General features: G+C 35.6%; 1 protein-coding gene across 4 annotated transcripts in view; it reads left to right on the top strand.

Moving 5' to 3' along the window:
• The window catches only part of RhoGEF3 (Rho guanine nucleotide exchange factor 3), a 424,099-nt gene that overhangs the window by 206,100 nt on the left and 202,708 nt on the right, over nucleotides 1-15,291 (top strand). The window lies entirely within an intron of this gene.

The raw sequence follows: 15,291 nt of genomic DNA, 5'->3' as shown, positions 1-15,291 counted from the left end.
AAATGCTGTTCTCCTAACAGCAACTCAGTTTTTTTTTTAATTTGTTTAATTAATTGGAACATTCCATTTTGAATATATTCCAGTTGAAAAGGAATTAAACGAGTGTTCAGATTGAGTTGAACATTTCAAAACATTGTGAACCCATCCATTCAGGGAAGAATATTGACCCACCAAAACTGTCCGTATAATGTACTTTTTTTCTTTTTTTTTTTTAAATTACTCCAACCCGTTAAAATTCATTCTTTTACTTCCTGACATAATTTTTCAACGTTCAAATTCATTGCGAACTTCTGTGTTGCTTTAAGAGAGAAATCAATAGGCAGAAATCAATAACCTACGTTTGGAAGTGAATATTTATGGCAACGGGAAAGATTTTTTTTTTATTCTGAAGTGAGCGATTGATTATTTAGGCGCATTACTTGGAGGAAATCAGAACTAGCCCGTGAGCGACTTGAAAAATAACCCTAACTGAGATTTGAAAATGCACAGTGCAAACCGTAATACATTGGCAATGTTCTAAAGTGAATTCCCAACTTTATCCTCTCTTTTCCGATAAGTCGATCAGCTGTATTTGCGTGCAGTTGGAATTTCGCATGAGTAGAAACCTAACTCAAAGCGACCTTGACGCCTATTTCTAAGGTTCGGTGCACGATATCTGCGTTAAGCCAAACAACCAACGGAACTCCGACAGCAGAGGTCGTGGACCTCCATTGTTATGGTGCTGTTAAATCTGTCGCCCACCTGTGTGTGAAAAAACCCTCTGACCGGTTAAGTCGATGCCATATGTGTCGGTCAGGCGGCCACGAAAAATTAAATTTGTGACCTTTAGTCGTATTTTCTGGTCCGTTACGATCGCATCCTCTGACCTAGTCCACCTTGACTGGAAGGTGCAGGAAATCCCGTGTGTTTGCATATGTAGGACGTCACTTCCGGATTCAAGGCGTCCTCTCTAACACTGTACCTTTTTGGTTTCCGCTTTCCGGTTGTTTTGTGCGTGACATTAGTTCCTCTTGTGTTCCTCGATTTGATGTTGCCAGTTTGTCCTCTTTTCAAAGAATTCGTCCTCCAGTAAATAAAATAATGTGTTACATCACATTCACCTTTTTTTGTTTAGTGCAGATGACACTCGTTATCCTAGCAGTTTTTCGATTTGACTGGTTTTATTTAGATACTCCTGGCTATATTCGATTATACTAAATTGAATTTCCTATTTTCTGTTAATAATTGCAAATGTTTAAATATTTTATTTATTTTTATTGGTTTCGCCTTAAACTGCTAGTCCAGTCTTTTGTTATTGTACATTAAATGTAATTCCACTGATGATTATCTATCAATCTGTCTTTATTTTTCTTATGAAACCATCGAATGATGCAAATGAGAGAAAATTGACCAATTCGCGACATTTGATATTAGTTGCACTTTTCTAGATAGTACATTCTTTTCTGAAGGTTCAAATCGATATCTTTGAACTCCTGAGAATATATTTCTTCTTTAAGTACTGCAATGTTTTCAAAACTATGCATCCAACTTCTAGGGTAGGGATGAATCTGTCAAGAATGGACAGATAATATTTTTAGCCTCTTCCCTTGAAGAAAATTAAAAAAAAAAAAATATGTAATCATCATTAAACTTTGATGTCATCGGCAAATCAATAAGAAAAATTACAGATTTGAAATCAGGAGCGAAACGCCTTAAACATGCAGGGAAAAAAAAAAATGTTCTTCATCCTATTTTATTAAGAAATGAACGAGATAACTACAAAAGATTTAGATTTAATATTTTAAAATTGATATTTACTTCACTATTACATACCCGACAATTTAATATGGCAATAACATTTACGATTTGTCTGTTTTTCTTGATCCCCCCTTCGCATTCGAATTCGCATCTGCGAATAGAGGAATCTTTATAGGGGCTTTTCAGCTGCATTTGAGTAATCCGCTCTTTTTACCTTGGTGTGTTAGGATTTTTTACACGGCAAAAACTGGTAAACCAGCCAAAACAGCCTCATAGTCCTAATTCAAACTAAAGAAATTACATGTGCTCGAATCCCGTTTAGGAAATGTTCCTATGTCCTTTCGACTAGCCTTTGTTCTAAGTACAACTTTTATCCCAGTTTTTAACTATTCTCTGCACTCATTTTCGTTAAAGATATACCAATCCTGTCTGAAAATACTCTTTCAGATGATTTTAAGAGACAAGAAGTCGCTGTAAATTTTGTTTAAAGAAATTTCACAGTACTGTAAACTCATTATTATTGGTAGCAGTAATAATAGGACAAATATTGGGGCTCAGATATAATATGAAGAGCTACATATTTATCCAGGCTAATAAAAATTTATTAAACGGCCAGTCACCGAAAACTAATGCATCGGTAAATAGCTTTTTTGTATCAACTATGTTAAGTAAACTAATATATAATTCTTCGTGCACATGTATGAATTTTTTTTTCTTCGTGAAAAAAGAAATCTTATGAAATTCTAACAGTCGTGATTTATTGATGAACTATGAGTTTGTCCCAACATCAACATTCGTTATTTGCATGGCCTCAGGACTTATGAATCGAAGATTAGCAAAGGAAGGAAAGAAAGGGCATCGCTTGTGGTTTTTGAAATATCTGTAGTTAACCAAGCTTATTGATACTTGATTATGTTATTAATAAACCAAATGTACCTTGCACTTATTGCATAATTAGAGCATGCTTAGTTTGAGGAAAACAATATTGCAATTGTCAATGTTGCCGTTACTTCCCGCTCAGCTGATCACGTTCCTGCATTTGGGCATCTGCGTTGGCGGTATAATGATGATACAGTATCATGTTAAAACCTCACTATTAGAAATGTGTTTAACGCTGGAAGAGGAGACTAAATTTATTTATTATTATTTTTTTTTAATGCTTTTCTGCGCTGACTCTCCGAGCGAAATTAGTTAATTTCGCTCGGAGAGTCGGCAGTGTTGGTGGTGTAGCTGAGTTTGAAATAATAAATGCTTTAAAAAATCTAAATTGAATTAGAATTTTTTTTTTCTAATGACAGTTTCTAAAGAAGTGCATATTTTTTCTTTGAAAATAATTAAAAGCACAGTATACTTTACAAACTATGAAAAATCTACACGGTTCAGGAGTTGACCTATTTTTTAGGTGGTGGTGGGGGGGGCGAACTTACGTAATGTCTAACAGGACACAAGTGTTTTATTTTATTACAGAATATATTTTTCAACAAATTTCCTTAAATGTGCACACGAACAACACTGTATGTTTTGACTTTAAATTCATTATAGTAATATTTGTTTATTTCATTGAGCAAAAGACTGTTACTGATTGCTTGTCGAATCTGCTTGATTCTTTCAGTGAATATCTGTTCGTCATGGAACGCAGGTACATTCATCTCAGTAAATGGCATTTATAATACGGAAATACGTTCATGTTTGTGATAGTTGTAGTATTTGTAAGGACTTCGATTGAGCGCAGAGAAAAACGCCAAGAAAAGGAAGCTTCTGTAGTTAAGTCAGTATCGATGCTCTTTAGTTGGAAAGACATTGGTTCGAATTCCATTTGTGACGTGAAAAACTTTGTTAAGGGCTTTTCAACTAAAGGTGAGTTAGCTGGTCTCGTTACGGAGGTGAAGGGTTTTGCTTCCGGAAACCAAGTTTTTCATTCAGCTAAACACACAAATCAGCCAGAAGACATGCATTTAAGATTCGGCCGTAATTTACAACAGTGGCAGCCAAGAAAAGGTTTGAAAAATTCAACTCAATTTATTAACAGAATCGAAATAAGCATTATTCTTTCCACGTTTTTTTTTTTTTTTTTTTTTTTTTTTTTTTTTATATAGAAAATATATGTTCATACATTGCCGCCGCCTAGCAGTTAAGAAATAGAAGAAATTACAGACCTTTGAGAGTGACGGTTTATATAAAGTCTTTTGCTATTGTGAGCTCTGTACAAATACCCCTTAGTACAAATGTACATAAACGTATTATATTAAACATTGCTGAACATTCTTTGGCACAGGGAACTCGATTTTCGAACCACGAGGATTTAATTGAAGTTTTGTATATAAATGGTATAATAGAATACAATATTGGAGAGGGAAAAAAAGTTCCACCCATTCATTCCGTAGTTCCCTCAGCGGTGTTTGTATCTGGGTTCTCCTCTTCCAGCACATTTGTGCTGTGGACTGTTTGCTTCATATCGATCATCGCTACTAATTAGACCGCTCCGTGTACAGTTGAAGACGTGTTGGTTAGGCGGCAGCTGGTGGACCACGTCCTCCGGGCTTAGTTGGAGCACGCGCTAAATTAAATAGCCTTGACATATATATATATATATATATATATATATATATATATATATGGCAGGACTTAGATGTCGAAGGGGTGGTGATATTAGTGCACAATTAATTGGTTAAATTAACCCTTCCTGTACTTTACGAAAATAAACACATTAGAGCCTATATTCCCAAATGTGCTCTTTTTAAATTATAGGACTGTCAAAGAAATATTCCTTACTTTGCATGGGATTCTTTATATTCAACTAGTGTGTATTCTTCGGAATGTTTGCTTTGTTTTAATTTCTCACTCCCACAACGATCATCGTTCTCGGAACTATGAATTGGGCTTTCATTGGTTTCTTTCCGACTTCAAAAGCTTTGCTGTGTTATATAGGAAGTGTGATTGGAATAGTTCGTATATTGAGAAATTGGGAGATGCAAAAGGTACCTTTGTGTTGATCCTATAATCTTGAAAGGTTTCACAAAAGGTCTGTTTCTTACAGAGTTCGAGTTTATTTTTGGTTTTTTCCTCATAAATGTAGTTAAACAAATTTATGAAAGTGTTGTTGACGCCCTTCGTATCGTACTAATTAAAACATGATCCCGAATGGAACTATTTTTTGGCATTTTTATTAATACTTTATATATGATTCATTAACCTGACAGCCCTTTTTTTTTTTTTTTTTTTTTTGCTTCCTTTAGAGAGACCAGGTGGAAACCAATCACATTTGGTTAATAGCTGATGTCAAAAAGTTATGCAATTCATGTCACAAGGATATGTTTTAATATTATACTTGGAAAATTAGATAGGACTTCGTTTTCAACAACTCTTTCCTTCATTTCTTCGGTGAGGAGCTCTTTTCCACTTAATCTGACATCGCTTCTAATCTGCACGGATAGAAAATTGAAAATACGTTAATTTCAGTATATTTCTAGCAATCTCGTTAACTTGTTTTCTCTCAAACGCTTAATATTTGCAAACCTGCCAAAGTTGTATGCTAGTTATTTTAATAGCTAGTTGTGATATCCGTGCGTTATTTCTCCCTTCATGATTCGTTTAATTAGTGCATTGCATTAATTACCAACTATTTAATTACTCCGATATGCTGCTCAGCGTGCATGGCAAAGCGAGACTTCGTTAATGTTCCAAGACGGTGAAGAGCTCATCAGTCCGCGGATCAGTTATTCTCACCTGAGGTGCACTACTAGAGGGATTGTGGAAGATGCTAATTATTGGGATATGTTTGTGACGTCACAAATGTGTAACGAAGGTTCGACTAATTTTGCTTCGCATAACCGGAACATCACCAGTACCGTACTTCCGTCATGATCATCGGTAAGATGCGTATTTCAAAACAGTGTAACCTTAGTCTCTTCCTCCCCATCTCTTTCCCCCGTGCTTTGGTTTAGCCAGCAATCTGCAGAGCACTGATATCGGCTAATGTGATTTTAATCGCATGAGAAACTTCCTATTACTGTACACTCCAGTCCAAACATATTTCACAAGGTTCTTCATTTCGGTTTCTATGGCTCTCTTCAGTATTGTAACAAACGTTGGTGTCCACTGAGATGTAGGCGGTTGCTGGCATAATCTGTCCCATCGATCAATTATCCCGAAGGTACTTTGTGGCATTTTGCATTGCTAATTAGAACACGACTATTCCGATCACGTAGTATCGATCTCTGCAGCTTTATTTAGGTTCCCAGAATTCCTTGGATGACTGCTATGCTCTGCATCACCAACTTGTTAGGATAGAGGACATTGTGTTTGCTGAAAGCACACGATCTTTAAATAAAGTTAAAATTGTTTTCAGATCGTACAGTGAATGACTCTTTGTCCCTATTGGGTAGCCCATTTTATTACGTGTGAAGTCTGTCTGGGTTGAAATCTGTTCCTACTATCCTTGATAGGCCGCATCTCGAAATATCCATTTGAAATAGCAGGAAATTTCTTGTAGGGGATATAGAAACAAATATTTATGCTGTTACCGGATAATGGTAAAGATTTCGTGATATCTTTCACTGATCCTAGCATCCTGAGCACGTGAACGGGCTTATGTAAGCCTGGATTTAATGTTCTCCTTACTGAGATAAATAGCTGACATCAGCAGATGCACGGTTTGTCACGTATTCGAGAAGCTGCCGCTGGAATACATGCATTGTTGGCCAGCCACACTCGCTAATGGTTTATATTATATTTCTTCCACGTGTCACTTTTAGTAAAGCTCCGTTAGTTACGACATCTACAGTTGAAAGTGGCAACTTCGTATTTAGATTGAAGAAAGATATTTCGTAACCATGACAACCAAAAATGAAATTCAGCTTCATAGAATGATTAATGACTAGATTTTACTGGTTAGCTGTACATCCAGCAACACTTAATAAATAAGCGTCGTAGCAATGACAGCTATTTAGTTTCATTCAATTATAAAGCTTTGTATGTTAAACTGACTTAAATGGCGAAAATAAAAAATGGCATAATGGTATTCCTTGGTGGCTCGTGCATTTTCTTTTTGTCAGTTTTAAATAAACGCACTTAAACTATTCTCGATAAAACTGTGAATATTCAGAAAATATCGATAAGCTAGTTTTCTCCCAAATCTTAAAGGAACGACGTTCTGAGTAAAAAAAAAAAAAAACTTAACTGTATTGCCCATGGTGAATTTATTCCCGTTGATAAAAGTTTCAGTGACGATGACGTCACCGTAATTAGTCCCTTGAGAAACAGCTAAGAAATTTTATCCGTGGAGGAAACAGTACTTCGATGTCAGGAAACTGGCTGTTGCACCACAATGTTGCTCCATCAACAAGCCGTTGTGTGAACCTATCTGATCGGATTCGGTGTTTAAATGTTTGCAACATCCGATGTCCTCGCCAGATCTTAGTTGTATAGCTTCTATGTCTTTCTATAAATAGTCACAAATCAAGATTCAGCAATTCTTATCAATGGAAAATTAAGGCTTCTGCGGCTGATACCAGCCGAGAGACCTTAAAGAAATGGCACATGCGTTGTAAATAATGTAGACGGGAAATATTTAACGGGAGAACTAAAATAGCCAAACAGAGAACGCATTGCGCTTGAAATTTTATTTATTATTGTTGTTGGCGTTTTGTTTTCTTATTTTTTTCGAAATGCTAAAATAAACAAATAATAAATCCATTTTGAAAGCCTCTTAGAGAAGTTAATGTAAATCACAGTCGATCATTTTCTTAAAATCTTGCGTTGTTCCTAAGAAGGAAAAGGATGAACGATTAAAACAAGAGTTCGTCCTTTCATAAGTGAGTAACTCGAGCTTACTGAAATGCATTTTTAATTTCGTTTGGATTTGCTTTCTGATTGCACTTTTGCCTGTCGTCCGATCAAGTGTACGTGAGCCTAATTGAATATATTCAAAACTAAAAATCCTAAGAATGAATCGGAATAAAAATTTTAGTTCATTAAATGTTTTTATGTTCATAAATTTGAATAGTAAGATTTTGTTACTCTATCCTGCATTTTAAATCCCAGTGAGGGGACTGTGTATGTTTTTAGTTCTTAACATGGATACCGTATTATTATGCAATTTTTTTTCTTGTTTTTATGTCCTACAGTTTTGACCAGAAATAATAGGTTAGTGTGTGTGTATAATTATATAAAAATGGACAAAATAGAACAAATTGGAGTGAGTGGGATTGATGGAAGTGATTGCAGCGACAATTTCCATCACTTCATGTGGAAATGCCGGAAAAGTCGTTTCTTCCTGGAATCCGCCCTTTCCATTTCACCTAAATGAACTATTATTGACAGCGTGTCATTAATAGTTCATTTAGAAATATGCAATAGTAAAGTTAGCAAATGGGAAAGAAACAAATTAAGTAACGTGACCATTAACAATGTTTGCATTCATTAATAATATAAACTTGATTTTTAAGTCCACTTTTTCACCGTTCACTCATTTAAACAATATTAAGGAAGACCCCTAATGCATAAGGAATCACCCCTAAACTGTCACTTGTTTGGGGGAAGGGGGGGAAATTTCTTCATATCCTTTCTCTTTCCCCTCTGTCACAAAGACGGAAGGACCTTGTTATTAAAAGTTACAAGTGTGTGTTTTTTCTGCTCAAGCTTTTTTTCCGAAAACTGGCGATGTTTTCGGAGGTTTCTTTCTAATACGCACATGAAAATTAATGTGCAGGACTTTTCACAGGAATTCGAAACCTCAGTCAAGATTGGTGTTGATAACTGCGGTTACTTAGTTCATTTTTTCCTGAATATATATATATATATATATATATATATATATATATATCGCTCTCTGACATCTTCAAATGAATCTTGATTTAAATCAGATAGTTTTGACGCATATAAAATCGACACGCTGAGTAATACAGCTGAGTGTGCATTGATTGCAAAAAAGATTTAAGTGATACAACAGTGTTATTGCACAGATTTATGTTTTTAACAATCGCTGCAGGTTTTTATTCTCGTTTGCAATAAATTTGTTTCACAAGCCTATTACTTTGTTTAAACCTGTTCCCATTTCTCTCGTGTTCAGATATTCCAGTTTGATATAACGTTCGGAATGTTTACCGGCAAAACTGTTGACCATAAACGGCATGTGAAACGTGAATAAGATATTAACTGAAATATTATATTGAAATAGAATTGTCTAAAATTTAGACTATAAATTGTTGCCGTTTTGTTGAATATTTAGCGTGAATCACAAAGTGAAAAAAATGATCGAATTTAGAGCTCGTTAAATAGCCCCAAGCAAAAACTATTGCATCTCCTCGAAAAATAAAATAACAAATAAAAAAAAAGAATAAAACTTGCTTGAAAATAAGTTAAATATATTACAGAAGTATAGTTTTATAATTACTGATGTATTTTGACATTAGCAAAAATATAAGTTTAATAATACATAAGAAATTTTTTGATTTGTTATGTCTACATTTTTATGTCATTCCCACCCACGAAATGTTATTACTTATAGCATATTTAACACCTTGGTGGGTTGAGGGTTAAATAATCCTGTTATAGTGATCAAAAATGGTACTTTTTTTTCAAACGTCTTCAGGCCTCCATTAAGCACGATGCAATCTCAAAATGGGCGGCGGCGAAAATCAGCCGTTGCCAAGCGAACATCTATACCAAGGTGAATTTTATACCACTGCTTCCCCCAGCCTGTTGCAGAGCGTAGACCAGTCAAGGTCTACGCTCTGCAACACTCAGCTATGTCAAATTTCGAACCTGTAGATACAGCGTAAGTTTATTGCAACAACAATAACTACAAAACTTAGTTTGATATATTTTAAAGGAGTTTATTTAATTTCTTTAAAAATGGTTTTACATCCTTTAATTAAAGTGCTGTGATTTATTATCTCCCTGTCGGTGTTTCCATTATCGGTTATTTCATGTCGTTTATCCCACTTCATTATCTTCACCAGTCCCGTCGTCCCCTTTAAAGGTGCCTTCACTGCATACATAGATGCAGTACTCTGATTGTATTAGTCATAAATACACGCAGTAAGCAGATCTTGTATTTTGTTGCTACTCGTGTTTGCATAACATCGCAACAATTTTTAATGCCACTAAGGAACTTGAATATTTAATGGTCGTTAAATTTCATTGGGCCGAAAGTTGTTTCTGTGAACAAATCCACGTCGCCAAAATTTATCACTGCATTTAACTTGATGTTATTTAATGCAGAACCAAACAGTCAACAGTTCCATAATTTCTAGATACCATTACGTAACAGGAAATGAGCCGTAGTAGCAGCAGAGACGGAGGAAGTGCTAGTTGATAAGGTTTGTGGCCGCAAGTACTCCTCCACCAATCAGGCAAACAGCACATTATTACCAGTGTATATACGCACTCGTAGGTTTTATTCGTCTTATCTATCGCTGAATGTTCGTCGAGGTCGTCCAAGTGGCTGTAATTTAATTCTAGTTCGTCTTCCTTAGATGAATAAGACACTCCATGTTAAATAAGACTGTTAACGTATTCGGATTTCCTAGAATATTTGTGTAAATGCTTTTCATTTCCTTTGGCAGTTCCTTGTCACTTTAAACCACAATATTGAACGGATTCAATATTTCCAAGTTGTTAAAGCAAATTTGATGGAGCAGAAAGTAACGTATTGTTTCATTGGGAGTTTGTTCTTAGACGTCTGACCCTTTCTTAAGTAGCTGACTGTCTTACAAAACAGAGTTCACCCATGACTGGAGGTCGCGCGAGTTTGAAAGGCACGCATGAATTGTGTAGGCGGTAGGTTATAGTTGTAGGGTCGAGCAACCGGCTGTACTTATTAATGTCTGGGATGCAGTGCGCTTTCTCCGTCCTTAATTAAAACAATCAAGGTCATTAGTTGTGGCAGACACAAGCCATAGAGTTCATAATAACAGTAGGACTTAATGATGTCGTTAAGGAAAATTCACTTCCCTCCCGCAAATGCTCGGTTGAGTGGGAGATGCCGCGACTAAATGGCGTCAGGACTTTAACCAGATAGTCGACCAAGTACCCGAACCTTGCGTGTCCGAGATCAATAAGGTCGGCGATTTCGGAGAGCAAGTTTTTGTGTGATCACACCCATTATCAATGAGAATACCCCGGGGATTTTTTTTTTTTTTGTCTTCTCATTAGAGGAAATAATCTTGTGGCCATTGTCACACGATTGGCTGGTAACAGTTGATCAGTTATATGCTCAAGCCGACAGATACACGGAAAAGTGCTGTACGGTCGAAATGTTTATTGCCACCTTTGAACCTTCTCGTAATAGTCTAATCGCTTCGCTTTCTCCCCTTCCCCCTTTTCCTATTGTAAATGGCAATATTCATGGTGTTCTGAAAAGGAAATACGAAAGGAAATTGGTTTGGCTATCTTTCTCTGTTCTTGGTACGTAATTACTGTCGCTAAGCCTCTATGAATTTCTCTATCAAAACAAAAAATAATAAAATAAATTTAAAAAAAGGTCACTTTTCTGACGCATGACTATTAATAGTTGGCACTTGGATTATTCATTCTTAAAAGATATCTTTCTAGTTAATAGAAGCAATCTAGAACACAGATTCTAAAGCAATTGGAGATGGCCTGCCTTGTGTAAGATGTTTACCAAAAGTCCATGAACACGTTTAATGTAAAATAGTTACTGTGAACTGAAAAAGTGTGAACTAATCTTGATAGATATGCAGATGCTGAGGATATATGTTTACTACCTTTAATCACATCGATTAGCAGACATACTGGGCTTCATTTTATGGGAGTTGTGTAACAGATAAGGTGTACTTTGCAGATGCGACGTGATTTCAGGAATCTGGAGATAGCTATCAGCGAGATGCTATCGCAACCATTGACAGACATGCTAGCTTGCTCGTGGAGTTACAGTTGGATGTGGTAAATGACTCTTATTAATAGCGTTCAGACGTACTTAGTGTATGATTAAAAAATGAGTCGCTACTGAAATAAGCTGCACTTCTCCATGCATAGTGATTTATTTTAAAAAAAATCATCTCACTTTAACAACGTTTATTTAGTAGAAAGCATTTAGTTACATCAATGTCTCTTAAGACATAGGAGGTTTTAGGGTTCCTGATTGGAATTCACAATAGAGGTTTTTAAGTTTATATATATATATATATATATATATAACATGTAATATAAGCGTCTGCGTTCGTAATGACAGCGATAAATTTTGTTATCAAAGCAGACAATTCAGAGCTTCATTTCCTCCTCAAGGGAAAAATGTTTATATCTGCTGCCTATTGAATTCGAAATATTAGTATAACCTTTTTCTTAATGTGAATCCCACCAACGAAGGTTATAAACCCATCTTCAGTTTAGTACCTTGGGTATACTAAAAGTTAGATAATCCGTTCATCCTGCTCTAAAGCCAAACATGGAACATTTTAAGCCATTTCAGGATTGGAATTCACAATAGAGGTTTTTAAGTTTATATATATATATATATATATAACATGTAATATAAGCGTCTGCGTTCGTAATGACAGCGATAAATTTTGTTATCAAAGCAGACAATTCAGAGCTTCATTTCCTCAAGGGAAAAATGTTTATATCTGCTGCCTATTGAATTCGAAATATTAGTATAACCTTTTTCTTAATGTGAATCTCACCAACGAAGGTTATAAACCCATCTTTAGTTTAGTACCTTGGGTATACTAAAAGTTAGATAATCCGTTCATCCTGCTCTAAAGCCAAACATGGAACATTTTAAGCCATTTCAGGCTCCCAGTAAGCAAGTTGGTTGTGCCTTACTCCGGCCGATGAAAACTATATCCAGTCTAATGTTATATCCAAATCATCATGGTATTCGAACCCATATAGTTGGTTAGAATGGATGTGTTTAATTCACTCAGTCAATCGGGTTCGACGTAGAATAGGCACTGTAAGTTTATATAATCCTAGATGAGATGCTTTGCGTCTCATCTAGGATTACGCGGTGGGAATTTCCACTCCCTCAAGTGGAAATTCCACATGGAATTTCCACTTGAGGGAGTGGAAATTCCATGTGGATAACAAAACACATCGTACAGATTTCTTTAAACGTTTATATATGATGCTTAACTGTGTTTACTCAAGAACTTGACAAACAAGGATTGAGGAATATCTCTAAAGAAGATATAACTAACCACATTTGTTTTATATATTCAGCAAATAAATTCTTGTCTCTTTAAACAGTGTATGAAGTTTTCCAGATTTTTACCTGAAGTTGATGTTATCTGTGTGATACTAAATAAAAATCGTGGATATAAAAAGATACTCTGGTAATTACCTTAATGGAAAAAATAACAGATGAATCACAATATTCATGTAATATCTTAATTGCCAACAACAAATTCCAGTTCTTCGTTTCGCCTTGGTGTCACATGCTTATTTGAAATTCCCGCTTAGGAGAATCGAGAGTTAATTGTTGATGCCTCTTGACTAAATCTTTCAAGTACTAATTCGTAGGCTATTAATAATTGGCGTTTAGATTATTTATTGTTAAGATATCTTTCTAGTGATATCTGTAATAACAAATTATGGTGTAATGTTTATTCTCTAAGTTTTGCGAACAATTTTAAGAAAGCTGGCGTTGGTCGCTTCTGAATTCTTCTACTTCTGTAACACTTGAAAAAAAAAAAAAATACGGTCGTCTTAATACTGGTTTCTGATTAGGCCATTTCTGATATTTTCCCCTTTATGATTTACTAGACTGTTAAATAGAAATAAAGGCATTTCCTAAACCCCATGGTACTTGGTAATGTTTATCAAATGGGGGTGCGAGAGTTTCCGGGAGGTTTGAATTTCGTTTTCTAGAAAACGTTTCACAAATCCCAGAATATTACTGATTTAATACTAAAAATACCAATTAACGCTTTTTACTATTCATTACTGTAACATGATTTGTTTAGAAATGAACCGCAAAATGGTATTCGAATGCATTCGTTCCTCAAATGAAAGCGCATGTCTCTCCTTAACTATGTTTTAAAAATCGTATCCCCATTTTCGTTTACTGGCCATTTAACTTTATATAACATTCTTACCTTACGAAAAATTGTAAAACTATCGCAATGGATAAGCTAAGGACAAGAAATCCAGACGCCCTACTCTAGACCAAACATCGACTTTTTTCTTCTTCTTTTTTTTTTTTCCAAACTATTTCAGGCTTTAAATAAGCACTGACTGTATCACATTGAACGATGAAAATCATCTGCTACGTCAAGACACTTGCACAACATGCCTACAATGGATTCGAACCTAGTGCATTTTGGCTGGAGAGCGGAGACGCTGTCAACTGGTGCTTAATCGGGCTGGCATTTAGGATTGATGTACACTTCATTTAACAGAGGTAGAAAAAGATTTTTTTTTTTTTTTTTTTTTGTGGTAATTTTTCATAAGTTGGATGTTCGTCAGGTTTATGAAAACGTAAAGGGAGTATAAAATATGAGTGGCAAATGAAAGCGTGATCGCGGAGCTTGGTGAACTGATTGCAACTGGAAAATGGTCCAGTAGTGTTTTTGATAATTAAAAAAAAAAAAAAAAATGCTGAACGGTTCAGCTGGAAATTCGGCTCGTTTTGGAGAAAAGTTTTCCCTAGGGAGATCTGTTCAAAAATTATTTAAATTCGGCCAAAAAAAAAGTGCAATGCAATACGCTAAATATTGTTTTAGAGTCTGCCATGCACTTATCTTATAAAACACCTCATTTACGGTGCAGCCATTAGCCTGCAGAAACAAACTGGACATATTAATGATTCAGGAATTTACCCAGTTTGTATTAATTGTATGTATAAGAATATGCCATTCAGATTTTTTAATAAAAATAATTAAATAACGTTACGTGAATTATTTCGATATTATTTTTACAGATAAGTGCTATTTCTGCAGATCACAGCACCTTTGCATTGAATATCTTGGAATTTTTAAAATCCCGACAAACCCCCACCAACGAAAGGTTGGAAACTTTTAGCGTCGTTTTAGTATGTTTGATGAGTTGAATAATCTGGAAATTTTGCTGTAGAGAACAAACGTAACTTTTTCAAGTGACTTCAGGCAACCAGTAAGGAGATGTGACTCCACATCGGCCGATGAAGATCATCAGCACTTAGGCATTCACAAACAACCAAGTCACATGGATTCAACTCATGACTTGTACGTAGGTTTGGGAGCGGAGACGCTATCCAGACTGCGCCTCACAGAACTGTGTTGTCACGTGCAGATGTGAAACAGTTCTTCCTGCTGTTCAAGACAGCTGACAGAATTACATGAGCAGGACATTTTTTATCCCAAGGCAAACATCACTGCAAGTAGCGAAATGTATAGAAAAGGCGGCAGTCTTTTGGAGAATTAAACCTTTTGAACCACCCCTTGGATCACAGTTAAAAGTTTTTTTTTGGTCAATTATAGGGATAGCTTGTTGTTTTGTTGTTCAACCAGACGAGAAAAAAAAGGCGTTAATCGGTTTTGCTGCTTTGATAGCAGTACGGCCAGTTTGTAAAAATGTGTGTGTGTGAATGCGCGTGCGCAGTCATGCATTAAGTGA

The sequence above is a fragment of the Typopeltis vanoorti genome, chromosome 21 (genome assembly GCF_054136105.1).
Source record: "Typopeltis vanoorti isolate ZY-2024b chromosome 21, IOZ_Tvanoo_1.0, whole genome shotgun sequence".
Taxonomy (NCBI): Eukaryota; Metazoa; Arthropoda; class Arachnida; order Uropygi; family Thelyphonidae; genus Typopeltis; species Typopeltis vanoorti.
Note: the sequence above shows the minus strand (reverse complement) of the source record. Positions and strands in the feature narration are given on the sequence as shown.